The sequence below is a fragment of the Fukomys damarensis genome, unplaced genomic scaffold, assembly GCF_012274545.1.
Source record: "Fukomys damarensis isolate Sample0158 unplaced genomic scaffold, DMR_v1.0_HiC HiC_scaffold_9, whole genome shotgun sequence".
Classification (NCBI taxonomy): Eukaryota; Metazoa; Chordata; class Mammalia; order Rodentia; family Bathyergidae; genus Fukomys; species Fukomys damarensis.
Window position 1 is genome coordinate 24811112 of NW_022900921.1, and position 14169 is coordinate 24825280.

At 45.3% G+C, this 14169-nt stretch overlaps 1 long non-coding RNA gene across 1 annotated transcript in view; it reads left to right on the forward strand.

Moving 5' to 3' along the window:
- Positions 1 to 7828: 7828 nt before the first annotated feature.
- LOC104860856 overlaps positions 7829 to 14169 on the forward strand; it is a 6668-nt gene continuing 327 nt past the window's right edge. The window contains exons 1-2 of the long non-coding RNA XR_779817.1: positions 7829 to 7931; positions 9046 to 9148. This is a non-coding gene — a long non-coding RNA (uncharacterized LOC104860856). The remainder of the gene's footprint in view (positions 7932 to 9045; positions 9149 to 14169) is intronic.

Genomic DNA, 14169 nt, shown 5'->3' on the forward strand with positions numbered 1-14169 from the left:
CAACTGATATCAGAACTGTCCATCACCAACCTTTGTGGTTTTGACCATGCTTGCATTCTACCAAGACAGTGACTTACTTTCTACTTTCCCTCAAATGGCTTTTTTTCATTTAGAAAATTTATTCTAACAGGAAACTTTATACTGTGACCGCACATGAAATCCAGTATCCATTCCCATAAATAGAAGGTGATTGTGAAATTAAATCCAAAACTCTTAAATAGAAAGCATATGTCCAATGCCCTTGAATCATCTTCAGGGCTCCAATAAAACACATATCCCACTCCAGGGAACTCTGATTTGTATCACCAGTTAGGGTGCATTTACAAGAATAACAACCATTTCTGGCAAACTTCTGTATCTTGGGCAACTTTCCTTTCTGTGAACTGTAGGCAAAGTGGCCAGGGGCTGTAATGAGGAGGAAGTGTGGGTGACCATCAAAGGGCCAATGGAAAACCAAGGCTTGCTCTTTGAGCCTCACTTCTGCTCTTCTGCCTGTCCTCTCAGACTTGGCCCCTTAGCTCTTGTCCTGAGAGCAGCTGTGGAGAAGGTGACTTGGTTGTAGGAACAGGGAGGGCTGGGCTGAGGAGGAAGCTGGCAGTTGGCGAAAGAGGAGAGAGCAGGACTGGAGTCAGGATCTGGCAGAGAAGGGCCGAGAGGGAATGTGGGCACCTTGTGAAGTGTGTGGCAGTGGGGGTGAGCTGAGAAGGAAAAGACAGCAGAATGTATTTGTGTACTGAGCCTTAAGGAGCTGACCTGCTGGATAGGTACCAAGACAACATTTTTGGCTCTTAGATCACAGTGGGTGACTTTTCTATACAATGAAAGACTTTAAGTATAGAAGGAAAAGTACAAATGCAAAAGCCAGATGATTATTATTAAAGTAAAGAGTCTCTCTTTTCCTGCCTCCTTCCTCCCACCCCTTCTTTTTCTCTGTTGACTGTTTGGACCTGGCTTAATTAAAAGTTCAGGTTTGAGCAGGTTAAGAGATCAAATGACAAAGTGTATCATCAATGAACCTCCAAAGTCCAAATCTGTTGTGTCTTAGAACTTGTAACGGCCCTGCTGTGAAACATTGTTCAGTCTGGTTTCTGTCCTTGTAACAAAATACTTGGGGCTGGATACTTTATATAATGGGAAAGGTTTATTTAGCTCAGAGTTCTGGAGATTCAAGGGCATGGTGATGGTGTTGGTATCTGTTTGGGTCTGCTGAGGGCTACCCCGATTATATCACAGAGAGCAGGGGAGACATCATGTGGTGAGACAGAAAACTAGAGAGACTGAGGAGCCAGGCTTGCTCTTTTTATAAACAACCTCCTCCTGGAGGAATTTACTGGGTCCCATGAAAACTACATTATTCCCATCTGCGGGTGGCAACCCCCGTGACCTAATGACCTTTTAGAAGGCCCCATCTCTTAAAGGTTCTACCATCTCAACATGAGCACCATGAGGCCCAGCTGCCAGCACACGAACCAGTGAAACTCACTCAAACTATGTCCTAAGTATAGCAAACACCTCTTCCAAGCCTCTTGGCTGAGCTTTTCCAGCATTTTGGGCATCCCCAGTATCTAAGCACAACCTGGTGGAGAACCTGGCTGGCAGGTGACCTGCTAGCTCCTCATACATCCTTTGCATTGCTCATGCTGCCGATGCCCAAAGTTGCGACCCCGTTTCCTCTGCACCCTAGGCCTTGGGCTCCAAGGACACCACCCAGACCCGAGACCAGTCTTCTCAAGGATGTTGGAACCAGGGTGCCTGGTTGAGGGTCTGTAGAAGGTGTCGCATTCTCCTGTCCTCAGGGTGTTCAAGGCTGGTTTGCTTCTAAGTAAGCATACCAGGTGCCATGTAGATGCTTGGGGCCTGTGTTTGAGTCCTGAACTTATCTCCTTGCTTTCCAGTTCACATTTGCCATTTAACCTGTCACATCTACCTTGACAGTCTAGGCTGAATTCTTGCTCTGCCATTCGGTAATTGTATAACCCGGGAGCAAGTTGTTAACCTGCCTCTTCCTCAGTTTCTCTCATTGTAAAACGGTGATAATTCTACTACCCACCTCTTAGGGCGATTGTGTAATAACAGACTGAGCACATGTTAGTGTGTGGAGTCCCGGCAGCTGTGCGTGATATGTACAGTCCATAGAAGTGGGAATTACCAGCATCTTCTGAGGCTGCTATCTCAGCACTAGGAAGGAGCCTGAAGCTGAGAATTCTGTTGGTAGCACCTGCTCCTCCTGATGTTGCTCCCAGACTCATTGGCACACTGCACTGGACCCTGGCTCTCTTGTGTCCTGGATGTGTGTGCATCATCTAATTTTCATATGCTTCTCCTACTCCTCTAATTTTTTTAGTTAGAAATCCTTCCTCCTATCCAGCAGTACCCTGTACTTATAAACTATCCTCTTTCCTCGCTCTCCGTTAATCACTATTCTACTCTCCACTTTTATAAGTTTAACCTTTTAAGGTTCTATACAGAAGTGAGAGCATGTGGTATTGTCTTTCTATGCCTGGCTTATTTCACTTAATGCCCTCTACTTCTATCTATGTCGTCACAAGTGACCACATTCCATGTTTTGTTTTGTTTTTTTAGTGGCTGGGTAATGTTGTACCACATTTTCTTTATCCATTCATCTGTTGTCAATGGATGTTCCCATGTCTTGGATATTGTGAGCAGTCCTGTGACAAATGTGGCCGTGTTGATGTCTCTCACATACTGACTTCATTTTCTCTGGATGTGTACAAAGTAGCTCCCATGCCAGTAACCTTTTCATGTAGCAGGGTTCCCCCCAGCCCTTCTCAGCCCCAGTGGTCATGGAGCTTACCCTTCCAGCTCATGTTGTCTTTACCCCTGTTATGGGCTCCTCCGTTCTCAGTCATCCCTGCGTACCTGTCCCCTATCTACTAGATGTCCAGGGACTTCTATTCTCCCAGGGTTGGCTGGGGGGCTGCTAGTACCTCGAGTCTCCAGAGGGGTTGATTCCACGTGTCTCTGCCTCGGCCCCTCTTCTTGGTCACATCTCCTGCCCAACTGTGGCCTTTTCTCTGAGGTTTCCTTACATGAGGGAGAATCCCTGAGAGGTGGCTCATTTCTGTTCCCAGCCTCACTGCCTGCCCTTGGTTCACCTGTTAGTTCTTTAATCTTTTCAGTCTCTTCTTTGGTGACTGTCACTTTCTAAGACATCAGTGTTTTTCTATCTATCATTTATTCCCAAATTGTCTACCTGATCCCCTGCTCTGATCTCAGTCTGGTTATGTGTCCCCAGAGGTCTCAGTCAGCATACCCTCAAAAGTTTGAGAAAATCTCCTCATCTTGCCCTCAAGTTGACTTCTAAATTGTCTTGCCTTGGCCCACAGGGACCATCCTTCTCCTAGCTCAGTCTCTCAACAGGGCCACCTCAGCCTCTTCCCAGCCCTAGCCACTTGCCTTCTCAGCCATTCACCCTTCTGCCTCCATCCCTGTCTTTCCCCCACCCCCAGCCTAGGCTCTGGTCTTTCCCTCCTATTCCTTTAGCTGCTTTCTCCATGGCCTGTTCTTTCTAGCCTATCCTGATACTCCTGCCAGTTTGTGGTATTGCCTGTCTCACAGGAAACCTTTAACAACTCCCAGAGGCCAGTTCAGCCACAGGCCTCTTAGCAGGGAGCCCAGAGTCCTCCCCGCACTGACTCCCACACAGTGGCTCCCCACTCTGGCCCCTGGCTTGCCCTCCTCACCATCAACACCCCACCCACCTTTGCCTCCTCTGCCTGACCTGTACCTTTTTAGCCTGTCTCTTCCTACTCCTTGTCAGATGGCTCCTGGATGGTTAGTTTTATGTCAGCTTGCTTGGATTATTTATGCAGCTCTCTCATCAGACACTAATGTAGGGTTGCAGAGGAGGTATTTTATAGATGGGTTACCATCCGTGATCAGCTGACAGTAAGCAAAACTGTGAGTGAGCCCCATCTATTCAACTGAAGGTCTTAAGAGCAAAACCAAGGTCTCCGTGTACACACATGCACACACACCCTATTGGTACTGATTTTCTGGAAAACCTAACTCACACACCTCCTTGGGTGCTTGTCTCAAGTGTCCTGGTAGCCAAGCTCTGGGAGCTTGGCTTTCTTCCCTATTCCTATTGCATAGGCTGTCTGGAGGCCTCTTTTGGCCCTCCTCCTGCAGTGTTGTGGGATTACATAGCTTTGTAGTGCATTACCTGGTTTCAATGTTGGGGATGGTGACCCATTTTGTACTTCTTCAGATCCTCTTTAGCTCCCAGGAGAAATGAAAACATCCTAGGTGATCACCACATATTTGCTAAGTGAATGTGTGGGTGGTAGACCAAGGGATGTTGGCTCTAAACTGATCAGAAGCACTATCCTGCATTTTCAGAGGAAAGTCAAAGTTATATAACCAAAGGCCAGACTTGAGCCCACAATTCAGAGGCTTATTCTTTGGGTATTTGAGGCTCCAGGCTCTAAAATCTACCATAACTATATTTCTTTCCCCTGGTTACCTCTCAACCTGCCTCTGTTTCCAGGATGGTTTCCAGACATAAAATCAAAGTTTAGAGACCTTAGGGACATTGTTGTGGCTTAAATGTATGTGCGCCTGCAAAATTCCTGTTAGAACTTGCCCCTTGAGGTGATGGTATTGAGAAGGGGCTCTTGGGTGTGATTAGGCCCATGTTATTGGAGTGGGATTAGAGCCCTCATAAAAGGGCTTGAGAGAGATAATTCACCTCTTCTGTACTTCCGACTCTTCTGCCTTGTTTGGGCACAGTGCCCATTCATGGTGCCCTTCTACCTTCCGCCCTGTGAGGACATAGTAACAAAGTGCCATCTTGGAAGCAGAGAACAATTCTCCCCGGGCACCGAGTCCCCTGATGCCTCAATCTTGAACTTCCCAGCCCTTAGGACTGTAAGAAAAAAATTTCTGTTGTTTATAAATTACTGAGTGCAAAGTATTTCATTATAGCAGCAGAGGTGGACTAAGACAGATGTTATGCTCCCAAGCTTTCTGGCATTCATTTGGTTGCAGCTACAGATTGATTGTTGTCATGCTAAGAACTGAGTCTTTCTCATAGTTGCGTATCATTCTGAGATTCCTCTCCTAAACACCATCCCTTGGGGATTTTCAAGTTATTCTGAGTGGAAAAACCACACAGCCAAGGGGACTGTGCAGGATGGTGACAACCTGAGGACACCTCCACAGTGCACGCTGGACCCTGGTGACACTTCATGACTTGGCCTGGTGACCACAGAGAAAATTCACACAGGAAGCCCCTTCCTTGAGATAGGGAACTTTTCAGTTTTAACAAAAGCCAAGGCCTTCCTGGAATTTTCTTTTAAAGACCCGGCACATAACCCTGCTTTACCTCTGTTGGGATGTTACAACCCTTATGCTCTCTTTTAACCAAAGACACCACCCTTGTTGGTGGGCGAGGCAGAATTAATAAACACAAGGAGGGCATTGCAAATGACATTTGAAATGGCAGGAAAATTCCTTTTATTTTGTCATTTTAGGGAAAGGTCAAATAATTGAAAAAATGTCCTCAATGAGGAGTTATACTTAGGGTTTAAAAAAAAGCACACTTTGTTGATAAAATATGAACTGTTTGAAAGATTTATACGAGTCTAAAATCCTGTACAGCCCTTCAGAACTTGAAGCAGCAGGAAGCCACTGTGATATTTTTAAAACAAGTATTTATAAAAGTAATTGGGTACTCTTGATGTGGAATAAGGAGGGGGGAAAACTGCTAAGGAAGCTATATTGGACTTGACATAAAAGCGAGGTATGTAATTTGGGAGAAGAGCGAAGGAGAAGAGCAAAGGGTGAGGAACGCGTACACACAGTACCTGGGGCCTTTTTCCTTCTGCAGAGCTGGAGGCAGCAACCGAAAGCCACCGGCCGCTGGCCTTGGTTACCACCTCTCTTGGTGCTGGGAGGGAGAGAGGGAGGGTGGCTTGGAGGCCTGCGGGCAGTGCCCAGGTGTTGCAGCTAATTTCTGAACCCCCCGTTTAAGACTCCAAGGCCCTCTCAAACTGATTACATGCAAACGGGACAGAAAACACATGTTTCTGAGAACATTTTGGTTAAAATTAAAAATGTGGCGGGGACTGTGCCAATAATTTACTTGAGAATATCCGAACCAGATGCTGCTAGCCCATAATTCTGAGTAATTTGCCAAAATTGTGTATTTACTTTAATCCCAGAAATGAAGTTAAAATATGCATGGTTTTTGTTATTTGTGGAGCTGAAAAAAAAATAGTTCAGTGTAACCTGGGCTAATACTAGAGGAGAACGAGAAATAGTCAGAATGTCTATTAACTGGTACTCAAACATGCACAGAGTTGACCAAAAGGCGATTGGCTACAGATGCTTGAAGAGTAAAATATCCTAGGAGGTTAAGCAAACATCATCGGGTAGGATGTTAATTCATGAAATGACAACCTTGAATTAAGACAGTGTGTCTACTGGTGACAGAGTTCTAATTCCTGAGTGGCTCCCACTCATGGGCACATCATCTTGTTTATGTGATGCCAAACATCTGGATGAAAATGGAAAAATAAATTCAGTCAGCTGCCTGGATTTCTGCTCTCTGTGGAGCCAAATAAGTGAATTGTGGGGCTAGCTTGTCAGTAGACAACAATGTTTTGTTCCGATTTAGATGTTTAGCATCTAACTAGAGGCAATTTAGTGTAGTACAGAAATACACAGACTTTTGACTTAGCCTGCAAAGGTTCAAGTCCCATCTTTACCTTACTAGCCGTGTTAGGACAATGCTCTTGGTTTTCTCATCTGTAATATGGGCATAATAACAGCTCATAGGGTTATTGTGAAGGCCAGCGAGTTAATATGTGAACACAGTAAATGTGCCTCATAAATGTCCCTCATCTTTGTTCTGCATGGTCTTTGAAACCGAGTGGAGGGTGATCCTAGCATTGATGCCCTTGGTCCTTTTGGCAAATGAGTGTTACTTGGTGAGGGAAAGGTTTTATTTTTTTCTTTGTAGGGGTAAAATATATGTAACATAAAATTTACCATCTTAACCACTTCTGAGGTGTACAATTCAGAGTCACTAAGTACATTCCTATTGCTGTGCAACCCTCACTACCATCTACACCCAGAAGAGAACTGTGTTTTAATAGAGAAATACCTCTGGGATCCACGGCTGGCTGTGCTCAGCTTCAGCTTGGCCCACGTGCCCCCCTCACCTGAAATAACACAGGGGCCTGGTGGCTGGGCTTTCTGCTCCCCTCTAATCTACATGTGTTTCTAGTTGAGTCCTGTGTAGACCAGTCCTTCTAAAATGCAATCTCATCGCTGTTGGCCTGTGATTCTCCCCCGCCACAGTTACCTGGCCTGATTAGTGTGGTGTTTAAGGCATTCAGAGGCCTCAAGAAGGGTTTGGGGTCTCTGAATGTGCGTTGACTGAGGGATAAGAGATCCGGGAATCATGGCCATTTTACAGATGAGAAGTCAGATGCTCCAGCGTCATGATGGGGTGCTCTTTGGGGCCCACCTTATTGTGTATAACTTGAGGAGCACCGGAGTCCTGCAGCTTTTCCTGTGTCCAGATACCTGCCTGAGAAACTGCGCCAGCAGTGGGAGGGGCTGTAGGAGATCCAGGCTCTGGTTCTCTCTCTGCCGCTGCTCTGTGGTGGGCCTGACCCCACTGGGTTGCCATCTTACATCTCTGAGATGAGATGCATGGATGCAGCTTTGGTTCCTGCCAGAGGGGATGAGGCCTGGGAGGCCGAGGGTTGCCCGGCTCAGAATGGTGGAGGGAGATGGTCAGGCAGAGGAGGGGAGTCGTGGGAACTAACTTTCCCCATCACCTTCTTGCCTTCAGAAGATGTGTCTTCTGGGACCTGGTGCAGAACAGATGCCAGTGAGCTGCTTGAGGAGAGAAGGAAGGGTTTTCATCTTCAGCCTCACTTCTGCAGTCACATGCTTGGGTATGGCACTTTCTTTCCTTGCCCACTGTTAATCAGCAGCCTCAAAGCCTGTTGTGCCTCTTATCACCTTCTACCATTTGCTCTTATTCTGCAGCTGACCTTTGCGGGGAGTGGGCACCTCTCTTCAGGGTGCTTTAAAAATAACCTACATGATTCTTGATTTGTTTTGTTTTTTGTACTTTTCTCCATTGCTTTGGAGATGATCCCAGAGTTTTGTGGCTTAAAAATCTGGAAAAGGACCACCTCAGGTGGGGTATAACTGAGGTTAGCTGTGCCCCTGAATCTGAGAAGGTGCTTTTTAGGGCCTGTCCCCTTTGACCTGAGTCCCAAGTGATTCCATTCTCATAGTGAGTGCAGCCTCCTGCAAGCCATCCGAGGAAGTGCTTCGCTTGTTGCTTAAAGAACTTTCTAAAGGCTATACTTTCAGGGATCATTTCTATAGTTGGTTAAAGTACTTTCCACACTTGCAATATTCTTTGAGGTTACTGATGCTATTAGGATTACACAAGAAGGAGCCCTACTTGCTAAGATGTTTCTATGAGGTTTTGCTTTCTTGTAGTTTGCCTCATTCCAAGAAAACCTCAGTAAGTGGGATGCCCTCCCAGATGGTACCGTCTGAGGGACAGACTTGAGCATGGGGCTACTGTCTTAGCAGAGAGTGACCAGCCTGAATCTCTTTCTGTGGTTGTCCTTCTGTGCCTGGCCTATTTCACTTAGCATAATGTCTTCCAAGTTCATCTATGTTGCAGTGAATGACAGGATGACTTTATTCTTTTTTAAGGCTGAGTAATATTCCACCATATTTTTTTTATTCCACTCATCCACTGATGTATACTTAGTTTCATTCCATATCTCAGCTATTATGAGTAATGCTGCAGTAAACATAGGGCACAGGCAACTTCTTACTTACTTCTGGAAGCTAGAAAGTTGGATCTTAGAACTGAAGAGTAGAGTTGTGGTTACCAGAGCCTGAGAAGGTAGAGAGGAGAGGAAGTTAGAGAGATGTTGGTTAACAGGCCAAAATTATAGTAACATAGGAGGAATAAGTTCTAGCACTCTATTGCATAGTAGAGTGACTGTGGTTAACAGTAATTTACTGTATTTTTCTCAATAGCTAGAAGAAGGGAGTTTCAAAGTTCCCAGCACAAAAAAAAATGAGTATTTGGGTTGATGGAATGCTAGTGACCCTGACTGACCATCACAGACACCGCACACAGGTATGAAATATCACTCGGTACCCCATAAAATGTATACTTATGCATCAACTTTTATTTCTTTTTTTCTTTTTCTGGGGATGGAACCTAGGACTTCAGTCTGGCTAGGCAAGTGCTTTACTGCTGAACTATACCTTTAAACCTATGTATCAATTAAAAAAAAAAGAATGGGTGGGTTAAGTTTGATAGCTGATTGGGAGGAGTTGGAGATGAGGTGCCTCTTTCAGGGCTGGCCATGCAGGCTTTGGTGGCTGCCTGTGCGGCTGGCCAGCCGGGGACAGTCGTTGTGCCCCATGTATCTGCAGTGAGGGAAAAAGCACGCTTTCTTCATCTCTGAGGATATGTGAAAGCCGAGTTGTCCTACCAAAAGCGGCCACTCACTGCGCCCCTGGCGATCGCATCCATGGCCCAGCCACAGCCCTGCTTGCTGTCAGTTAGTCAACAACTCAGACTGAGCCCCTCTGTATGCAGGGCCCCATGGGCTCACGGCGGGGGGTGGAGGAGGAGACATCTGCTGTCACTTCCAGCATGGGGCTGAGGGCCGGCTCCCTGGAGGCTGTTTATTTCCGATGAGGAATTTTGCTGGCAGTGAAGCCAGGTTGCCTCTGGGAAAACACGAATATTTGGGGATGGTCAGTGCAGACAGGCTTCCTATGGGTGTGGCCATTCATCACGCCTGCACCCACACTCACCCATGTGACACCCGCACACACAGCAGGAACCCATAGCTCTGGCACACACATGCTCATATGCACACATGTCTAGTCACACACAAGCCTGCATATATGCACAAGTGCTCATATGCACAAGCAGGGGGATACACTTACACATGCACACACACGTGGACATAAAATATATATACCACATAGTTCCTTTGCTAAGCAGGTAAGCATAAACAATAAATGACACCCTATTTGTAGAAACAATGAACCTAGCAGAAATGCATAAAATAAATGCCAACATAATCCTTATACTTTTCTTTCTATTTCCTCTTAATATCTCTCCATCTTTTTCTAACCCTACTTGTTCTGCTCTAAGGAGAGAGGCCAATACTCCCTCTTGTTCTGACTTTGGCAATGAAAACTGCAGTAGTCTTATTCCTGGCTTTCTGACCTGAGCAAAAGCTCATGCTCTTCCCTTTTGGGGTGGGGTGGGGTGATGGTGCTGTCACTGAATGGTGAAAGTTGAGGCATCTGGAATCAGGCTGTCTGGGTTCAGAGGCCACCGGCCCATATGTATTAGCAGTGTGACCTGGGACAAGTTGCTATTTGTGGCTCAGTTTTCTTGTCTGCAAAATGGGGACAATATTAGTTCTGTGCTTTTGGCTCTTCTCTGGAGGTTTCTTAGACCTTCACTCTGTTTCATTTCCCCTCTGCAGAGTTTGTGTGTGTGGGGAAAAAGCTTCTTTCTTCATGTGAGCTGGGCAAAAGGAGCCAGCGCAACAACACACTGGTCCCCCAGTTCTTTTCTCCTATCCAGTGGCTTCTGTTTGCTTTGGTTTTTACCCTTTGGAGCTATGGTTGGGATTATTCCTAATTTGCAGCTCATGGTTCCTTAGCAACCCTCACTAATATAGGATTAGGTACAAAAATACTTTTGGTTAGAATTTCAAACATCTTAATTTATTATAGACCATTGCTTTTAAAAATACTCTCATTTCCTCTTCCGTATTTCAAAGGTAATGCAAATTAGTTGTAAAATATTTAGAATACTCAGACAATCAGAAAGAATGAAAACCAGCCTTCTGTCAGAATCTTGGTGTATATTCTTCCAGTTTTAAAAATGTATCTACATATATATATTGGTACAAGATGGGCACTGTTCTACACATCCTTTTTGTAAACGTCTTTCCTCTCATTTCCTGATGCCCATCTGTTCGTGGTGTTTTAAAACGATTTTTAAAAGAACACAGCGTTTCAAATCAGATAAAATGTGGCTTCTCCAGAAAAAAACACACCCTACCTGGCTCCAGGTGTGTGCAGTTTCAGGGGTGACAGTGTGAGGGGTGAGGGCTGAGAGGTGGATCAATGGCACCGGTGCAGGGGCTGCCCCAGTGAGGCACTTCTGTATGTCCCAGGGCCCCTGCCTGTGCTGGAGTGGGGGAGTGTGCAGTCAGAGTGCGGGAGGAAGGAAAGCCCCTTCCAGTTGTCTTTCCTCTTGCAACAAGAGATGGCTTTAGGCCGAGACACAAAGGGGATGGATGGACAGTCTGCTGACACTGAATTTATTGACACTGGGGAACTTACCGTGAAATGTGAGCTCCTTGAGGTCTGCGCATGGGTTGGGGAGATGGAGAGCTCACAGATGCTAGAGCCAAACTATTGGGTTGAAGTCCCACTACTCCTGCTTTGTGACTGCTGTGGTTTGAGTGTGTCTTCCTGTCTTAGTCAGCTTTCTGTTACTGTAATGAAAAGCCTGAGAGAAGCAATTTATATGAGAGAATGTTTACTCTGGCTCATGATTTCCAAGGTTCCAGTCTGTGGTTAGTTGGCCTTGGCGTTTTTGAGCCTGTAGCAAGGCGACACATCATGGCAGGGAATACCTGGTAGAGGGAAGCTGCACACCTCATGGCTAGGAGGAGAGAGAGAGAGAGAGAGAGAGAGAGAGAGAGAGAGAGAGAGAGAGAGAGAGAGAGAGAGAGAGAGACATGCCCAGTGATGGGAAGACCTACCACTAGGTCCCATCTCTTAAAGTTTCCACCATCTTCCAATAAGACCAATCCGTGGTCCAAATCTTGAATGCATGGGCCTTGGGGGGACATTTCAGATCCATTCTAAACATACAATAGCATGCTCCAAGTTCAGGTGTTGGAAACTGAATCTTCAGATTCATATGTTGATGGTGGGGCCGTTGGGATGCAGAATTAGATGAGATCGTGATGATAGGCCTTCCTGAGGAACAGACCTGAGCCAGCACACTTGCTTTATCTCTGCATGTGATACCATCTGTCATGGCACCAGCAGCAAGAAGGTCCTCACCAGAGGCTGGCACCTTAATACTGGATTTCCTGGCCTCCAGAACCATGGGAAACGTACTTCTTCATAAATCACTCAATGTTAGGTGTTTTGTTGTAGCAACAGAAAACAGACCAAGACAGTGTTGTTGACCAAGTAACTTACTTTTGCTCTGTGCCTCTGTTGCCTTATTATGAATTAGGGATTAGAATTGTGTCTATCTCATAATGTAGTTTATGGGTTAAATCAATATACACGTACGAAACACAACTCTATCACGAGTATAGTGTGAGCTTTCATTACAGTTATTTCTGCTTTAGGTTAGTGGTTTTTCATCTGGGTTACACATTAGAGTCAATTAGGGAGCTTCAGGGACTTCTGAAGATGTTCTCTACTTGGACCAACTGAATCAGAGCCTCTGCCTTGGTGGCCATAGGCTGAAAGGTGCTTTCATTTGGTATTGGGGACTGAACTTGGGGCCTGTGCACTAAGCTATATCTCTAGCCCTTTTAACATTTTTTAAAAGTTTTATTTTGAGATAGTGTCTTGCTGGGTTGCCTAGGTTGGACTTGGAGCTCTCGATCCTCCTGACTCCTAGAGTGCTGGGACTGTAGATGTCTGTCATCACACCTGATGGCTTTTGGTTTTTAAAAGCTTCCAAACGACTCTCATCTTGCAGATGAGACCTAGAACCATTTATTTGTACCCAAGAGAAGAGCACAGCAGTCCTTCACTCTGCAAGGACAGGGTCAGGTTCTTGAGGGTTACCCCTGGTGAGAGGAGGGTTTGTCCTGGAAGCTCAGAGCTACTCTGTGTGTTGATCTCTGAATTGACCTCAGTGTTTGGAATTACCTGGGGAGGAGAGTAAGAGGACAGATACTTAGATTTGATACTTGGAGATTTTATTAAGTTACTATGTAAGGGGCCTCAAGAATATAGATGCAGACAGCAGCACCGCTGAGCTAAATCCCCAGCCCAGGTTCTTTTTTTTTTAATTTTAAAAGAAGTTTTTAATGGTAACATAATAATTGTACACATTTATAGGGTACGGAGTGACATGTTAATATGTGTATAAGATATATAATGATTAGATCAGGGTAAATGCATGCCCAATGACTCAAACACTTATAATTTTCTTGTTAGGAACATTCAAAATCCTCTCTTCCACCTACCTGGAAATACTGAATTAACTATTGTCATAGTTACCCTACAGTGCTTTAGAACATTAGGAGTTATTCCTCCTACCCAAATGTACCCTGGGCCCATTAAGCATCCCTTCTCCATTTCCCTTCCTCAAGCCCTTCCCAAGCTCTGGAAACCACAATTTTATTCTTTACTACTATGAGATCAACTTTTTTTTAGCTTCCACATATAAGTGAGATCATGCGGTATTCGCCTTTCTGAGCCTGACTTATTTCACTTAGCATAATGTCCTCCAGTTCCATCCATGTTGCCACAAATGACAGGATTTCAGGAATCCAGATTTTTGGAAAGCTCCCAAAACAGTGGATATAACAGCCATTGTAGCTCAGCCAACTAGTTACAAGCTATTCCACATCTTGGAATGTCAGGTTCCTCAGCTGTATATCTTGTATAGTGGTATCTGGCCTTTATTCAGAAGGTGGGGCCCCATAGCCAGCAGAGTGAATGTGGGGACAGTGGTGCAAGTAGCCGAGTGACCTCATACCTATGTTTCTAGACAGGCAGCAGCCCTCAGAACAAACCATATAGGGATCGGGACACATATCCAGGTGTGGCCTGCTTGCAGCTGGGCAGAACGTGACCATATGGTAGCACTTGTAGCTCCTAGAAGGAGTAAGCATCTTTTCTAACCTGCTGTGTCCTGTGTCCTGTTTGGGGAACTTTTCTCTAGTGTTTGGTTTCCTATGGGTGCTATAACAAATTACAGACATACATAGTAGCTTAAAACAACACAAACTTCTTATCTGACAGTTCTGGAGGTTAGACGTCCGATATGAGATTCACTTGGCTAAAAGCAGAGTGACAGCAAGCTGTATTCTTTTTGGAGACTCTGAAAAGGCTTTTTTTTTTTTTTTTTTTTTGGGGTTT